This window comes from Harpegnathos saltator, unplaced genomic scaffold, assembly GCF_003227715.2.
Source record: "Harpegnathos saltator strain DR-91 unplaced genomic scaffold, Hsal_v8.6 scaffold505, whole genome shotgun sequence".
Lineage (NCBI taxonomy): Eukaryota > Metazoa > Arthropoda > Insecta > Hymenoptera > Formicidae > Harpegnathos > Harpegnathos saltator.
Genome location: NW_020230322.1, coordinates 141529 through 158263, shown reverse-complemented (window position 1 = coordinate 158263; position 16735 = coordinate 141529). Strand labels below are relative to the sequence as shown.

General features: G+C 37.1%; 1 protein-coding gene across 1 annotated transcript in view; it reads left to right on the top strand.

Moving 5' to 3' along the window:
- LOC105182985 (SEC14-like protein 2) overlaps positions 1 to 16735 on the top strand; it is a 342399-nt gene that overhangs the window by 324538 nt on the left and 1126 nt on the right. The gene's annotated exons all lie outside the window — the stretch shown is intronic.

Sequence of the window (16735 nt, the reverse complement as noted above, 5' to 3'; positions counted from 1 at the left end):
GGGTATTTTTGCGTACGTCTGACAGACATAGAAACAGTCAATGTTCGAATGACAACCCATTGCAAAGTATTCTCTTATCGTATCTTGCTTGTCACATGCCACGTCATCAAAGATAGAAATGGAATTTTTGAGTGCTTCGGTCGTTGGAATCAAGTTGCTGTTATTGCAGAATGTAAAGTATCCAATTTCATCTATAGGTGTCAGTAAATTTTCCAAGTATCGATATTTAGGTTGTTGTAACGATTTCGAATACACATACAAATTCTCGAAACGTAGACCGTGCGACTTTCCAACAAGCTCATGAGAACGTTCGTCTTGCCGCAATTCGAGGGACCGCATATGATGCAGCATATGATGTTCGGAAGCATGATTCCATGCCTGCGCGCCTCTTGCTCGAGCATTGATTGCATTCTATTGTCGAAATTTGTCACACGTATCGACGGCAGTTGCTTCGCGAACCATGTTTCCCAGCGAGTCACAAACATTGATTTTGTTAACGGATTGTTGCGATTGAACTATATATAGACGCGTCGATATTGAAAACGCTCAGTTTAGAAAAGGTTGCTCCTTCTGACAGATACTCGTGATATTCGAGAGCTAACCACCGAACAGTTGAAATACATGCCGAAGATTGTTTTATTACGCGAATTTGCAAAATATATTGACGATTTGTGGGACAGACTCCCGGAACATATAAGAGTCGATCCAGAGGTTCAGCAGTATCGTGTTTGGAACATTACAATCGTCCGTGGCAGCAAACGCATATCGACGGTCCGGCACCACTGATCAAGGACTGTAGTGAATGGCATCGACAAAAGTCAAAGTCGGCAACGGTCTATTGAATCGCGCGATAAATGCGCTTCCTATCGAACTGCACATTCCCGGATATCAATTTTGTGGTCTTGGAACTCGTTTGGTAAAACGATTGGCCAGAGGCGATCAGGGTATTAATTCATTGGACGCGGAGTGTCGTGAGCACGATATAGTCTATTTACGTAGCAACAATCTCGCTGATCGGCATGCGGCGGATGAGATTCTCGATGTAAAAGCGCGGAAACTCATAACTTTGAAAGATTCAACTCTAGGCGAGAGAGCTGCTGCTGCAGCCATTTAGGCTGCCATGAAAGCCAAAACGAAAATCGGCATGAGTAAGAAAAAGAAGTCGTGCAAGAAAGCAATGCAAAAACGAGCACTTCCAATAGCAGAACGGGGTGGTATTTTACCAGTTTTACCATTAATGGGAGTTCTTGGTTCACTCGTTGGTAGAGCGGCGGGTGTCGCAAAAGCGGTGAATGATAGCAAAGCCGCGCAACGCCAACTGGAAGAATTAAAACGTCATCATCGCGCTATGGAAGGTCGCGCTATAAAAGATCGCGGAACATATCTTGTTCCATACAAGTGTGGGCAAGGCGCAGCAGGAAAAAAAAACGTCACATAGAGGCTAAAATTACCCATGGGTTGCAATGACTAACGTACAGTTGGAAAGATTAGCGAGGCGTATGCGTATATCTTTCTTTCGAGGTGTTTTCATGCGTGACGCCTTACCGATAGATGGAGCATGTCAAAACGAGAGTGGTATTGTAAATTTAGATAACACAGAAGGACCAAGTACTCACTGGGTGGCGTATGCGAAAAGGTGAAATCGCGCAGTATATTTTGATAGTTTTGGTAATATTCGACCGCCCAAGGAATTGATTCGATACATTGAGAGGGATGTAGTGAAAATTGTGTACAATCACACGTCTTATCAACATTACAGTGAGAGCATTTGCGGACAATTGTGCTTACAGTTTCTCCAAACGGTAGAGGATATGGATTTAAATGACGACATTCCACTGACAGCAGTCAGTATTCGCTTGGCAGTTTGCGAATATGTCGCTAACGCTTACGTTGACTGGCAACAGTAGCATCCTTACGGTGAGCTACCTTTCCGCTATAGATTTGAGCGACGGTGATTATGAGCTCGGTTTAACGGATTTCGAAGTATACAATACGACGAAGTATACCAAACGTAAATTCGTCGAATAATAAATTTTACTATGGTACTAACCACGGAGAAATTACGATTCCTGAAGGACCGTACGAACTGCGTGCCATATACGAATATTTAAAACGTGCAATTTCACATTCTCAAAAAACAGTATGTGCCAAAAATAATCCATATAGAGATGATGAAAATGAATATCCTATAATAATTCGTGCCAATAATAATACGATGAAAAGCGAAATAAAATGTACTTATAGAATAAATTTTAGCAAACCAAACAACATTGACTCGTTTTTAGGATTCTCATCGAGTCGTACATTAGAGCCACAACAATGGTACGGTTCGGACGCATCAATTAAAATTATCAACGTTAATATCATTAGTTTAGAATGCATTGTCAGTGGTCCATAGCAACAGTATGCATGTACATACGATACATGAATTCTCGCCTAGGGTGTCACCAAGATATAAGATATCGGAAACGACGGCACATGTCATTTACCTTCCAATCATCGCACAGAGCATGACAGATTTAACGGCGCATGTCGTCAATCAAGAAGGGCAATCGCTTGATTTTTGAGAAGAGATTACTATTAGATTGCATGTACGACGACGACGATAGTAAACGCAATCTGTGAAATGCTTGTGTTGAATCAAGTGGAATAGGAGAAACAAGCGGGGAAGTAGATAAACAAGGCGGGTTCTAACCCAAATTACAAATTAATTATACAAAATATGTTTTTATTAATTAAATATTTTAATTAATATCCGCCCACCTCTTTATTGATACCTCCTCTTTATTGATACCCTCTTCCCTCTTCCCCAGAATTTTTGATTCTATGAGCAACATGGGGGCCGTGACGTCACGAGTGAAAAAACATGCCGGGTGTTGCTAGAACCTAGAGCCCCGCGGTTACTATCGAACGCTCGAACCTCCTAGACCACTGTCGCCTGTTGCTAATAAACGTCACATTACGGGTAAGATGGCGGCACGCATATGTCCAGAGAAAAAACATACCGGGTGTTGCTAGACTCGAACCTGCCTCCCCCTTACCATCGCAGTTGCTATCAAACGTTCGAACCTCCTAGACCATCATCGCCTATTGCTAGCAGACGTCTAGTGAAGGTTTTTATAGTATATATGATGACGTCACGTATACGTCAAAAGAAAAAATAAGTCGAAACTAGGCGAGACTCAAACCTCGGACCATTTATTTACTGTGCCATATCGAACGTCTCTCTCTCTCTCTCTCTCTCTCTCTCCCTCTCTCTCTGGAACGTCTATCGAATGTCTCTCGAACGTCTCTCGAACGTCTATCAACCGTCTTTCGAACGTCTAATAATTATCATACCGCAAATAAAGAACTGTATTTTTATCAAACACAATTATCATATAAAATCCTAAGAGGTGAAAGGGGATAAGCGTGTTGGAAGAAACATCTGTACATTTGAAATAATGTTTTATTAAGCGTTGTACAATTCTCTCCAAGACCACCAATTGAAAATGTTTAGTACATTCTGTAACGCGCAATTTTTTATATGATTATTACATCGAAATACATATATACTTTCTGATGATAGTTAAGTTTGCACACTATGTCGGTTAGCGGGCAGTATTCAACTACACAATCATGCAGGATGAGATAATATGCGGTAGTATTCGCCGGTATATTCCACTTACACACAAATTCTATCTGCACATCCACAGTGGCACTCTTGACGGACTCATATTGACGCGAACAATCGATAATCACAAAAGGATCTTACCGCAGCAAGTTGGTAGTTGTTAACCATACCTCAGCACTATCGCATACATAATACGATTTACGAAAACGTCTATACATATCGTAAAGTATAGCGTATTTATTTTTTGCAAAGTCCAAAATTATCATCATACGGATAACACTCTTAATTCAGATAGAGCTTCGCGTTGATCAATTTGCAGTCATCGAAACGAGTTATATTGGGTCTGAGAAAAAGTTCGTGGCGTTTTTCCCGATAGATGGCATAAATTGCAAATAACTCAGGAAACACAGATTGCAGCGATACTACTAAACACTCGTTGGAAAGGTGACACTTCGAGCGTTACTTTGAGTATATAAACATCGAAATTGGTGCAGTGGTTGGAAAGTTGTTTGCGTTTGAAAATGGAGAAAAGTAATGAAAAATTGCGCTATATTTTGCAATATTATTACGACAAAGGGAAGAACGCTGTGCAAGTTTGTAAAAAAATTTGTGCTGTGTACGGTGAAGGTACTTTATCAAAATCTGCTGCGCGGAAATGGTTCGTTCACTTTCGTTCTGGTAATTTTGATGTGAAAGATGAGTCACGCTCTGGTCGTCCAATCACTGAAAAAGCTAATGAAATTCTTGAAAAAGTCTAGCAAAATAAGTATATCAGCAGTGTCGATATTGGTATGGAGCTAGGCATTGACCACAAAACTGTTTTGAACCACTTACACAAAGTTGGATACAAAAAGAAGCTCGATGTATGGGTTCCTCATGAGTTGAGCGCGAAAAACATGATAGACCGAATTAACATCTGCGATCGCTGCTGAAACGCAATGAAATCGAGCCATTTCTGAAACGTGTCATAACCGGTGATGAAAAATGGATCACGTACGACAATCGGAAGCGTAAAAGATCGTGGATAAAGGATGGTGAGCCGTCACAAGCGTTCGCGAAGCCAGGATTGACGCCGAAAAAGGTGATGCTGTGTGTGTGGTGGGACTGGAAGGGAATCGTCCACCATGAGCTACTTCCAGTTGGTCAGACGATTGATTCTCAACTCTACTGTGGACAACTAGAGAGATTACGCCAGGCAATTGAAAGAAAACGGCCCGAATTGAATAATAGGAAAGGTGTTGTTTTCCATCATGACAACAACCGACCACACACTTCTTTGATGACCCGACGAAAATTGCGAGAACTTGGTTGGGAAGTTTTGATGCATCCACCGTATAGTCCAGACATAGCACCCTCTGACTATCACTTGTTCCAATCTCTGCAGAACTCTCTCAATGGAATTAAGCTGGTTTCAAAAGAAGCCTGTGAAAACCACTTGATACAGTTTTTTAACCAGAAACCACAGAAGTTCTTCACCGATGACATTATAGCTCTACCCGAAAAATGGCGACACATTGTCGATAATAATGGAGCATATTTGGTTTAAATAAATTCATTTTCACACTATAAGAAAACCAGTTGAATTTTACTAAAAAAACGCCACAAGCTTTTTCCCAGATCCAACATTTTCCGACATGACATTCTTCCGGCCTACTGCAACGCAAAGACAACGTATCGAGGTTTTTCCAAATTAGTAGCAGTTTTGACAGTCCACTGGTGTTTGGTCATGCTTTGCAGTAGAGGAAATTCATACAGATCCCACGAAAGGAAACTCATACTCAAGTGTCGTACGTTCTCCAAAGTTTTCAGCATGGAAAGTTTATTAATATCGTTCAAGATTACGTGAGGCATTCGCCATTGTATCTTGAATAGCTCAATCTCAGGATCCAGCGCTGGAGGTCCTAGTAGACTGTTGTTGTCGCTGCGCGATCGTAATAGAATCAATTCGTAACGCGCGTTAATCACTATACGCTTGTAGTCTTCACAGAATCCTAGCAACACGCTGAGCGGTATACAAAAGTTGAAGTACCCGTTCGGTGCAATAGCGTCAGTCGTATCCCATGCAGCATTTTGCATGATAACATTTTTGTCTGAAGATAGCGATACATAGTTTTTGAGCGTTGAAGTCATTCCCACGATTCTGTTACGATCTCCACACCACCCAGTTCATAACTGATCTCATCAAACATGAATGCAAAACAATTATATCCCAACGTTACAGTCGCACCATCGATTGCAACTTGTTTCGTCACCTTCCTCTCGACATAGAGATAATTCTCGCATGGCAATATGTATAAATCCTGCTGCTGTATGGGTATTCGTATCTCGTCGCTATATCCAAACGTTGTGTTAGCGTTTGGATTGTATGGATATGTGTCTCAATCTGGAAGATGCGGTCGTTAAAGACCGGTTCACTTGCAATGTTTAAAATGTCAATCATCTTTCTCAATCGTTTCGTACGATGAATCCCAGAGATTTCAAAAATTCAACGTTGAACGCGCTGAGTTTCTTTCGAACGAGAGATTTTGTACTGCTAATCGTGTGTCGGTAAAAGTGGGGTTTAGGGAACCCACCTCCAATGAGCTTGTCATTGATATATATTATCAAGGATACTTTACTGAGTGACATTCAAGAGGTTTTAGCCGTCGTTCACTGTTTGTTAAAAAATAATTAACAAAACGAATTTCATAAATAGAATGTAATTTTCCGACACCGTGTATATATTTAAGGAATGAGCACGTGCTACACACGCGCTATATATGAATATATTCACCGCACTACAAAACTTGTTCTGTTTTGATTATTTCTATTGTGTATATTCTTACTTGGTATGTTTCGTATTATCTGTATTGTTACTCTCAATTGCTCTTTCGTCGTTCAACTAGTTGATCGCTTAAGTAAATCCAAGTGTTACGTAAATTTTAAAAATGTATTTACATGAATATTTACATATGATGCATAATTTCGACAGTTTATGGAATTTCTTATGTGAAAAAGGTCGTTCGAAATGAGATAATGTGTTCGCGATGTAAAAAAATATTAAAAGCAAATAATCCACTTGAAAATCGTTTATTACATTGCACAAACAAATATTATAAAGTTACTAAAGGTCGAAAACTACAAAGAATAATGTGCAACTTCAAAATTAGTATATTTCACAGAACATAGTTTTCAAGAATGCACATGGATTTGACTGTAATTTGCCGTTTCATCGGCTATTTTCTAATGATGCAACCACCAAGACAGTCATTTTTAATGAATGAGTTGCAAATAGATCAACATAGTGATGTTGATTGGACGAATTTTTGTCGAGAAGTAAGTAATATACTGCTTGTTACTTATTTATTTGTGCTTGTTAATGAATAATATTACATTGATTTGTTAAATTATCTCTAGTTACGTAAACAATGGATTGAAGATAAACAAATTCCAATTGGCGGAGCGAATAAAATTGTAAAAATAGATGAAGCCAAAGTAGGAAAGAGAAAATATAATATAGGACGTATAATTAGAGGACAGTGGGTTTACATACTAATCAGTGGCGAGGATATGATATTTTGAGTAATTACGAAAATTATACTTATAGAACAGTAAATCATTCAAGAAATTTTGTAAATCCAGAGACTGGTGTTCATACACAGAACATAGAAAGATTGTGGAGAGATGTGCGAGCAAAATTCCTCGATATGGTATACGAGATTATCATTTTACTCATTATCTTGCAGAATTTATATTTAGAAAAGCATACGATTTTGACAAACATATTAATAACTTTTCCCAAATTATGAATTTAATGTATCCATTAGATAATCCGAACATAGAATAAATTTCTTTATATACATTTCTTCTATTAATACATATATTAAGTTGGGGAAAAAGAAATCCATTATTTTTCCGCTAGATGGCTTTAGTGGTATATATCACGTGATGTATTAATCGCATAGGTTAATATTTATACTCGTTGGAAGTGACATTCCGTACTAAAAAAATTCTTTAACGGTTTTGTGATTTGTCGATTAAGTTGTGAGTTATAGCACGTAAAAGATGTACGTCAACAAAGAGAAAATTCGGTATATTTTACAATTTTGCTTCGATAAAGGCGAGAATGCAAGCCAGGCGGCTGAAATTGTGAATGGTGTTTATGGTCCCGATACTGTCACAGCCAATCATGCACAATTTTGGTTTCGTCGATTCCGTTCCGGTAATTTTGATGTTAAAGATGCATCTCGCACAGGTAGGCCCGTCGTCGAAAATGTTAATAAAATTATGGAAATGATCGAAGTAGACCGGCATGTTAGCAGTCGTAGTATCGCCAAGGAGCTGAAGATCGACCACAAAACAGTTTTAAACCATTTGAATAAAGCTGGATTCAAAAAAAAAGCTCGATGTTTGGGTGCCACACGAACTGACGCAAAAAAAACATGATGGACCGAATTTCAATCTGCGAAGCCTTGACCAAACGGAACGAAATCGAGCCATTTCTGAAACGGATGGTGATTGGGGATGAGAAATGGATTACATACGACAATATTGTGCGAAAACGATCGTGGTCAAAGCGCAGTGAAATGGCTCAAACGATGACCAAATCAGGATTAACGGCCAGGAAGGTTTTGTTGAGTGTTTGGTGGGACTATAAAGGAATCATCCACCATGAGCTGCTTTCATATGGCCAAACACTAAATTCGGACATCTATTGTCAACAATTAGACAGTTTGAAGCAAGCGATCGACCAGAAGCAGCCATAATTGGTTAATAGGAGAGGAATTGTTTTTCATCAGGACAATGCCAGGCCACATATGTCTATAGTGACTCGTCAGAAACTCCGGGGGCTTGGTTGGGAAGTTTTGATGCATCCACCTTATAGTCCGGACCTGGCACCGAGCGATTATCATCTGTTCTTGTCATTGCAAATCTTCCTTGAGAAATTGACCTCCGTAAAAATTGACCTCAAGAGAAGACTGTGAAAATCGCTTAGTCGGGTTTTTTGCAAATAAGGACCAGGGCTTCTATGAAAGAGGGATCATGAAATTACCTTTAAAATGGCGACAAATTGTAGAACAAAACGGTGCTTATTTGACCAAAATCGAACAATCTTAACTATGTTAAATAAAGCCTTGAAATAAATGAAAAGTAATGGATTTCTTTTTCCCCAACCTAATATACAGGATGTCCCATTTTAAGTGTTCACCCCAAATATTCTCTTATTTCTGATTTTAGAGAAAAATGGTTCAGACATGTTTGGTATGGTTTCGAGAGGGCCATAAAATGGTATCATTGATTTGACCTTGAAGAGTCATTTGAAGGTCATGTGAAGGTTACTTCAATTTTTTTAGACGGCACCCCCTATTTTTATTACATATTCTTGTAGCCGACTTGTAGCGGACTTGCAAGGATTCATGGTTGAAAAGAGATTTATTGTAAAAGAAGCAGCGATACTGAAAAATGGAACTATTCTTTTGCACTACGTCTTCACGAGTCCAATGCCATGGCATCTGCTCACAAGGTCAGACAAATCGAAAGCCTACTGATTAACTGCTAATCATCATGGATTACGATGGGAAGATGAGACCGTCAAATACTGCAGAACTAAGCATTTGGTTACTGCAGCTGTGGCGGATGATATATATGGCGAGCTCGAAGACGATGCAATTTGTGTACCTGAAGGATCATGAGAAACGTGAATGGTTGTTACACCTTCTAGATGACAATGTGAGAAGCAGCGTGATGATTAAGACCATGGACATCGACTACGGTGACATGCCTTCTCTGCAAAAATTGAATAATACTTTTCGATGTAATAATCATATGAAAAATTGTGCCTTACAGAATGTGCTAAACACTTTCAATTGGTGGTCTCAAAGAAAATTGTACAGCGCTTAATAAAAACTTTATTTCAAATGTGCAGATGTTTCTTCCAACACGCTTATCCCCTTTCACATCTTAGGATTTTATATAATAATTGTGTTTGATAAAAAAAAATACAGTTCTTTATTTGCGGCGTGATGCTTATTAGACGTTCGAGAGACGTTCGATAGATGTTCGATAGATGTTCGATAGACGTTCGATAGACGTTCAAGAGACGTTCGAGAGACGTTCGAAAGAGGTTCGATATAACACAGTAAGCGAAGGGTCCGGGGGTTCGAGTCTGGCCAAGTTTTGACCTATTTTTTCTTTTGACATATGCGTGACGTCATCATACACAATGTAATAATCTTCACTAGACGTCTACTAGTAACAAACATCAGTGGTCTAGGAGCTTGGAGTATTGGATAGTAACCGCGAGGGCCCAAGTCTACCTATATCCCAGTAGATTTTTTCTCGTTACGTCATCATACATACTGTAAGAACCTTCACTAAACGTCTACTAACAATAGGCGACGGTGGTCTAGGAGGTTGAAGCATTGGATAATAACCGCGAGGGCCCAGGTTCGAGTCTACCTCCCTACATCCCAGTACACTTTTTTCTCTCGTGACGTCACGGTCGTCATCTTGCGTGACGTCCTACTCCCACCCTGAGTTCCCCTTCCCCGCGTGACGTCATACCCTGCGCCCTGGGTTCAAGCTACAAGATATGTAAGCTACAAAAATGTAGCTTACATATCTAAGCTACAAGATATGTAAAAATAGGGAGTTCTATATAAAATATTGAAATCGACATTCACGTGATCTTCAAATGACTATGCAAGGTCAAACCAATGACACCATCTTATGTCCCCCTTGAAACCATACAACTTTTATCTGAAACATTTTTCTCAGAAACGCTTAGTTTTCCAAAGAAATGCTGGCCCTTCCAAAAAAGGGCTCGCTGATGCACCATGTATACTTGAAGTATACACTCTAAATACTTCCGTTTAGGCTGGAATTGACTGAATATTACTTCCAAGGATATAAGGAAGTGATTTCAGCCATTTTGGTCCAATTTTGAAGGGTGCCGAAAACAGGCCTTAGGGACCTTCCTCCTTTGACGGGTAAGCGTGTATCGAGATAGTATGATAGGAACATTTCAGCCGTTTGTATTATAATGCAACTCACTCTATCTAGTGAGGATTGCTCGCGCGCAGCCAAGGGAAGGACAGTGTGCCACTATTTGTATCCTTACCTCGCCGCGTCTGAGATCGCGTCGATATAGCCGAAATATTCGTGATTACAATTACGAAACTCTTTTATGAGATAGCAGAAATGGCTTATATTGAAATTATAAAACGTTTTGTGATAAAGAAAATGTCGGAAGATAGGTAACCACAGAAATCGACTTACAGAGAATCTCATTATTTTCTATCGCAATCTATCTTTTCATTGTAATGAATCCAAAAGAAATGGTTTCGTTTTTCATCTTACTTTATCCCTCTTTGTTAGGAAAATATTCAATCCATAGTGTATAATAATATTTCCATAGAGACTTATCGTATTGTTTTGCTCAAACCTACACGAGAAAAATCTTTGGCTAAATGAATTTTCTAGTGAAATATGAACAGTTCTGAAATTTTGATTCAAAATATTAGAATTCTGTTTAAGTGCTAATAAACAATCTTAATTAATTAGATTGAATTCTAGGACACTCTATATATGGGTTGTCCCATTTTAATGTCCCACCCCAAAAAACTCTTTAGTAGTGAAGTTTCAAGGAAAATGATTTCAATAAAAGTTGTAGCGATTTAGGTGAGCTATGTCATGATGACCTTGATTTTGATCTTGACCTCTATTTTCAAGGTCGTTTGAAGGTCAACTTGCGTTTTTTAAATGGGAATACTTATTTTTTATTACACTGCATTTCTACCAATTAGTTTGAACAACTTTTGTCTAAAACATCTTTTTATTTGCCTAATATCTTTTTAGATATTTGAGAAAAACTTGATAACTTTTTCAAATATTTAACTTACGATATCTCGCTAACTATTTGTCGGAAGAAAAAGTGGTACTAGACTTTCTTACTTTATTTAGTCTCAAGAATATATTGTTACAATAACGCCCTGACTTTTGTTAACTTACTGATTTTTGGAAATTTCAAAATCATCAAATTAACAAAAATCAGGGCACTATTGTAACAATATATTCTTGAGACTAAATAAAGCAAGAAAGTTTAGTACTACTGTTTCTTCTGACAAATAATTAGTGAGATATCGTAAGTTAAATATTGAAAAAGTTATCAAGTTTTTCTCAAATATCTCAAAAAATATTCGACAAATAAAAAATGTTTTAGATAAAAGTTGTTCAAATTAACTAGTAGAAAAAAACAGTGCAATAAAAAATAAGAGTTCCTATTTAAAAAACGCACATTGATCTTCAAATGACCTTGAAAATAGAGGTCAAGGTCAAAGTCAAGATCATCATAAGGTAGCTCACTTAAATCTCTACAACTTTTATTCAAATGATTTTCCTTGAAACTTCAATATTGAAGAGTTATTTAGGGAGGGACATTAAAATGGGACATCCTGCATATAAGATTTTTTGTAATTTTTATTTAAACTTCAAGACACAATGTCTTGTTCATAATGGAAGCATTTTCTTGAAAGAATTTTCCTGTCCTGTTGAACTGGACTGCTACATTTTAAGACTCACCAAAATTTTTTCACAGAAAGTTTTATGAGCCTTTTTTCCTACAAGTTATATCTTAGGTTATGCTAATAGTATATTAGGTTGGGGAAAGAAATCCATTATTTTTCCGCTTGATAGCTTTAGTGGTATATATCACGGTGATGTATTAATCACATAGGTTAATATTTATACTCGTTGGAAGTGACATTCCGTACTAAAAAAAATTCTTTAACGGTTTTGTGATTTGTCGATTAAGTTGTGAGTTATAGCACGTAAAAGATGTACATCAACAAAGAGAAAATTCGGTATATTTTACAATTTTGCTTCGATAAAGGCGAGAATGCAAACCAGGTGGCTGAAATTGTGAATGGTGTTTATGGTCCCAATACTGTCACAGCCAATCATGCACAATTTTGGTTTCGTCGATTCCGTTCCGGTAATTTTGATGTTAAAGATGCATCTCGCACAGGTAAGCCCGTCGTCGAAAATGTCAATAAAATTATGGAAATGATCGAAGTAGACCGGCATGTTAGCAGTCGTAGTATCGCCAAGGAGCTGAAGATCGACCACAAAACAGTTTTAAACCATTTGAATAAAGCTGGATTCAAAAAAAAAGCTCGATGTTTGGGTGCCACACGAACTGACGCAAAAAAAACATGATGGACCGAATTTCAATCTGCGAAGCCTTGACCAAACGGAACGAAATCGAGCCATTTCTGAAACGGATGGTGATTGGGGATGAGAAATGGATTACATACGACAATATTGTGCGAAAACGATCGTGGTCAAAGCGCAGTGAAATGGCTCAAACGATGACCAAACCAGGATTAACGGCCAGGAAGGTTTTGTTGAGTATTTGGTGGGACTATAAAGGAATCATCCATCATGAGCTGCTTTCATATGGCCAAACACTAAATTCGGACATCTATTGTCAACAATTAGACAGTTTGAAGCAAGCGATCGACCAGAAGCAGCCATAATTGGTTAATAGGAGAGGAATTGTTTTTCATCAGGACAATGCCAGGCCACATACGTCTATAGTGACTCGTCAGAAACTCCGGGGGCTTGGTTGGGAAGTTTTGATGCATCCACCTTATCCGGACCTGGCACCAAGCGATTATCATCTGTTTCTGTCATTGCAAAACTTCCTTGAGAAATTGACCTCCGTAAAATTTGACCTCAAGAGAGAACTGTGAAAATCGCTTAGTCGGGTTTTTTGCAAATAAGGACCAGGGCTTCTATGAAAGAGGGATCATGAAATTACCTTTAAAATGGTGACAAATTGTAGAACAAAACGGTGCTTATTTGACCAAAATCGAACAATCTTAACTATGTTAAACAAAGCCTTAAAATAAACGAAAATTAATGGATTTCTTTTTCCCCAACCTAATATTTTCGAGAAAAGTGCCATGAAGTGATAAAAAACCGCAAATTTTATTTTTAATAAGTTATTTCAAAGGTAGTTATTTTTAAATTTATTCTGATTTAAATTGTAAAAAACGTATGACATTCCATAGAGACATTGTATAGAACTGTAAAATTTTCGAAATTCAAATCTTTTCTTAACCCGTTAACGTCCAAACGGACGATTTTTTGGGGACATTTTCGCTCAAAGAATTCGTTATGTTTGTTCTTCAATAAATCCAACTCAATGTTTCTTACGCAGAATTTCGTGCTTTTTCAGAATTCGAAGTCATTTTTTTCGAAAAATCAATTCCAAAATTGTTATAAATAGTTATTTCGAAAAAAAACATAAATTTCCACTGACAGATTCTTTTCAATCAACGGTATCACATTGAAACTGCTTGAGCTTAACTTTAAGGAGTAAATTTCTTGCGTCCATGGACACCAAACTTCAAAAACAATGACTGAGTTTTTCAAAATGCAACATGGCGCCGACTAAAATGGTGCTCTAATGTCAAAAATTCGACCAATTTTTTTCTACGCGACAAAAGGGAATAGTTGAATTAAAAATGTTTCGGTATCAATCGAATGATACTTTTTACATATTTTTTGGGTCGTTGCTTACAAATCCGAGATAAAATTTGAAAATTTCAATATGGCGGATCTAAAATGGCGGTATATATCGCTGAAATTTCGAAAAATATGGCTAAAACTCTATAGAAGATTATTGAGGGCTGCTCATCCTCAATCGAGAGATATAGACTAGTTCTGAACAACTTTTGTTGGGAACTGACTCTGATCCGTAAGTTCAATAACATTATTGTGATATCTGTTAGCCATCGATAATTATACCGCCATTGCCCGATTCTTACCACGACATCTGTAAGAGTCTTTTTTACTTTTTTATTTTCTTTTATCTTTTTTATTTCTTTATTTCTTTTTACTATTTTTCTTTTGAAGAATTTAGAGATATTTATTTATGGAAACTCATGGAGCTTACTTATGAAAAATTTGAAAACATTTCGAACATTGATAGACTTGACAATCAACACAGAATTTTTGAGTTCTTGAAGAACACTTATAAGTAACACTACCCAACTGTTACTCACCGATTCCAATGAAATTTGGCATGCATGTAGAACATTGAAAAAATATTAAACACGTGTTTTTCTATATCGGCAGACAACACATTTTAAGGGTAGAAATCCTTGATCCTTGAACATGAAAACACTATTTCAACTCTTTGTACATATTACATGTGATTTCCGTCAAACTTGTCTTCCTTTGAACTAGTCAGTAAGGGGTTTTTAGAGTCGCTGATTACGAATCTGGAGATAAAATCCAAGATGACGGACCCAATATGGCGGATCGAAATTGTAAAAAGATGGCTGATTCAAACCAATTTTGGTATCTGGATGTTTTTGGGGCCTCTGATTACGAATCTGAAGTTGGAAGTTAAAATATAATTCGTTTGTCGCACCTTATTATTATTATTATTGTAATGTGTTTTACTTGCAAGATTTTTAAGAAGGCTTATTGTAAACTTTCAAGGATATTAATTATATAAATTTTCTGGATGTTAAAATTAACGTTTTGAACATTAATAGATTTTTTGTTGTTTAAGTCCAGAATTTAAATAAATAATATGAATGAATATGAATAAATATATAAATAAATAGAATATAAATAAATGAATAAATATAAGGCATAAGATATCATGATATCCATATCTATATCTTATCTATATCTTTTCAAGATATGTCAGAATATAATTATATATTCCGTTCGAATACTGACGGATAATAATTTTTTGGAAGACCAACTTCCTAATCTGAAAAAAACTAACGCGACAGGTTAATTTTGAATACCGATTCATTGTTAAATTTAGTAAATGTAATTGTCTGAGGCAATATTCTCCTTCAGTGGTACAATTTCAATCTGTCATATTGCGTCACCTTCCGCCGTCTGTCATATTCTGCTATCTTGAATTTTGTAATTTTATCTCCAGATTCATAATTAGGGACCCCAAAAACCTTCAGATACCAAAATTGGTTCGAATCAGCCACCTTTTTACAATTTCGGTCCGCCATATTCAGTCCGTCATCTTGAATTTTGTAATTTTATCTTCAGATTCGTAATCAGCGACTCTAAAAACCCCTTACTGATTAGTTCAATGTAAGACAAGTTTGAAATCACATGTAATATGTACAAAGGGTTGAAATAGGGCTTTCATATTCAGGGATCAAGGAGTGATTTCCACCCTTAAAATGCGTTGTCAGCCGATATAAAAAAACACATGTTCAATATTTTTCAATATTCTACGTGCATGCCAAATTTCATTGGAATCGGTGAGTTGGGTAGTGTTCCTTATTAGAAAAATTCGGGAAATTTCTTTTGGCTGCGACAGTCTCAATTTTATGCGATAGTAAATTGTTGGTTTTATTTTTTATGAGATATGTCGAAGCTATATCCAATACAACATCCTTCACTACAACCTCAATTTCCTTCTTCTAAGTATTCTTCAAGGACTCAAAAATTCTGTGTTGATTATCAAGTCTATCAATATTTGAAATGTTTTCAGATTTTTCGTAAGTAAGCTCCATGAATTTTCATAAATAAATATCTCTAAATTCTCCAAAAAAATAATAAAAAAGTAATCAAAAAAATAATAAAAAAAAAAATAAACAAAAGAGGACTTTCACAGATGTCGACCTTCTCGTGATAAGAATCGGGCAATAATTATCGACGGCTAATAGACATCACAATAATGTTATTGAACTTACGGGTCAGAGTCAATTCTCAACAACTTTTGTTGGGAACTATTCCATATCTCTCGATTGAGGATGAGCAGCCCTCAATAATCTTCTGGTATAGAGTTTTAGCCATATTTTTCGAAATTTGAGCGATATATACCGCCATCTTGGATCCGCCATATTGAAATTTGCAAATCTGATCTCGAATTTGTAATCAGCGATCCAGAAAACATGTGAAAATATCATTCGATTGATACTGAAACATTTTTAATCCAACTATTCCTTTTTCTCGCGTAGAAAAAAAATCGGTCAAATTTTTTAGCTTTAGAGCGCCATTTTGGTTGGTGCTATGTTGAATTTTGAAAAACTCAGCCACTGATCTTGAAGTTTGGGATCCATGGACGCAAGAAATTTACTCCCTAAGGTTGAG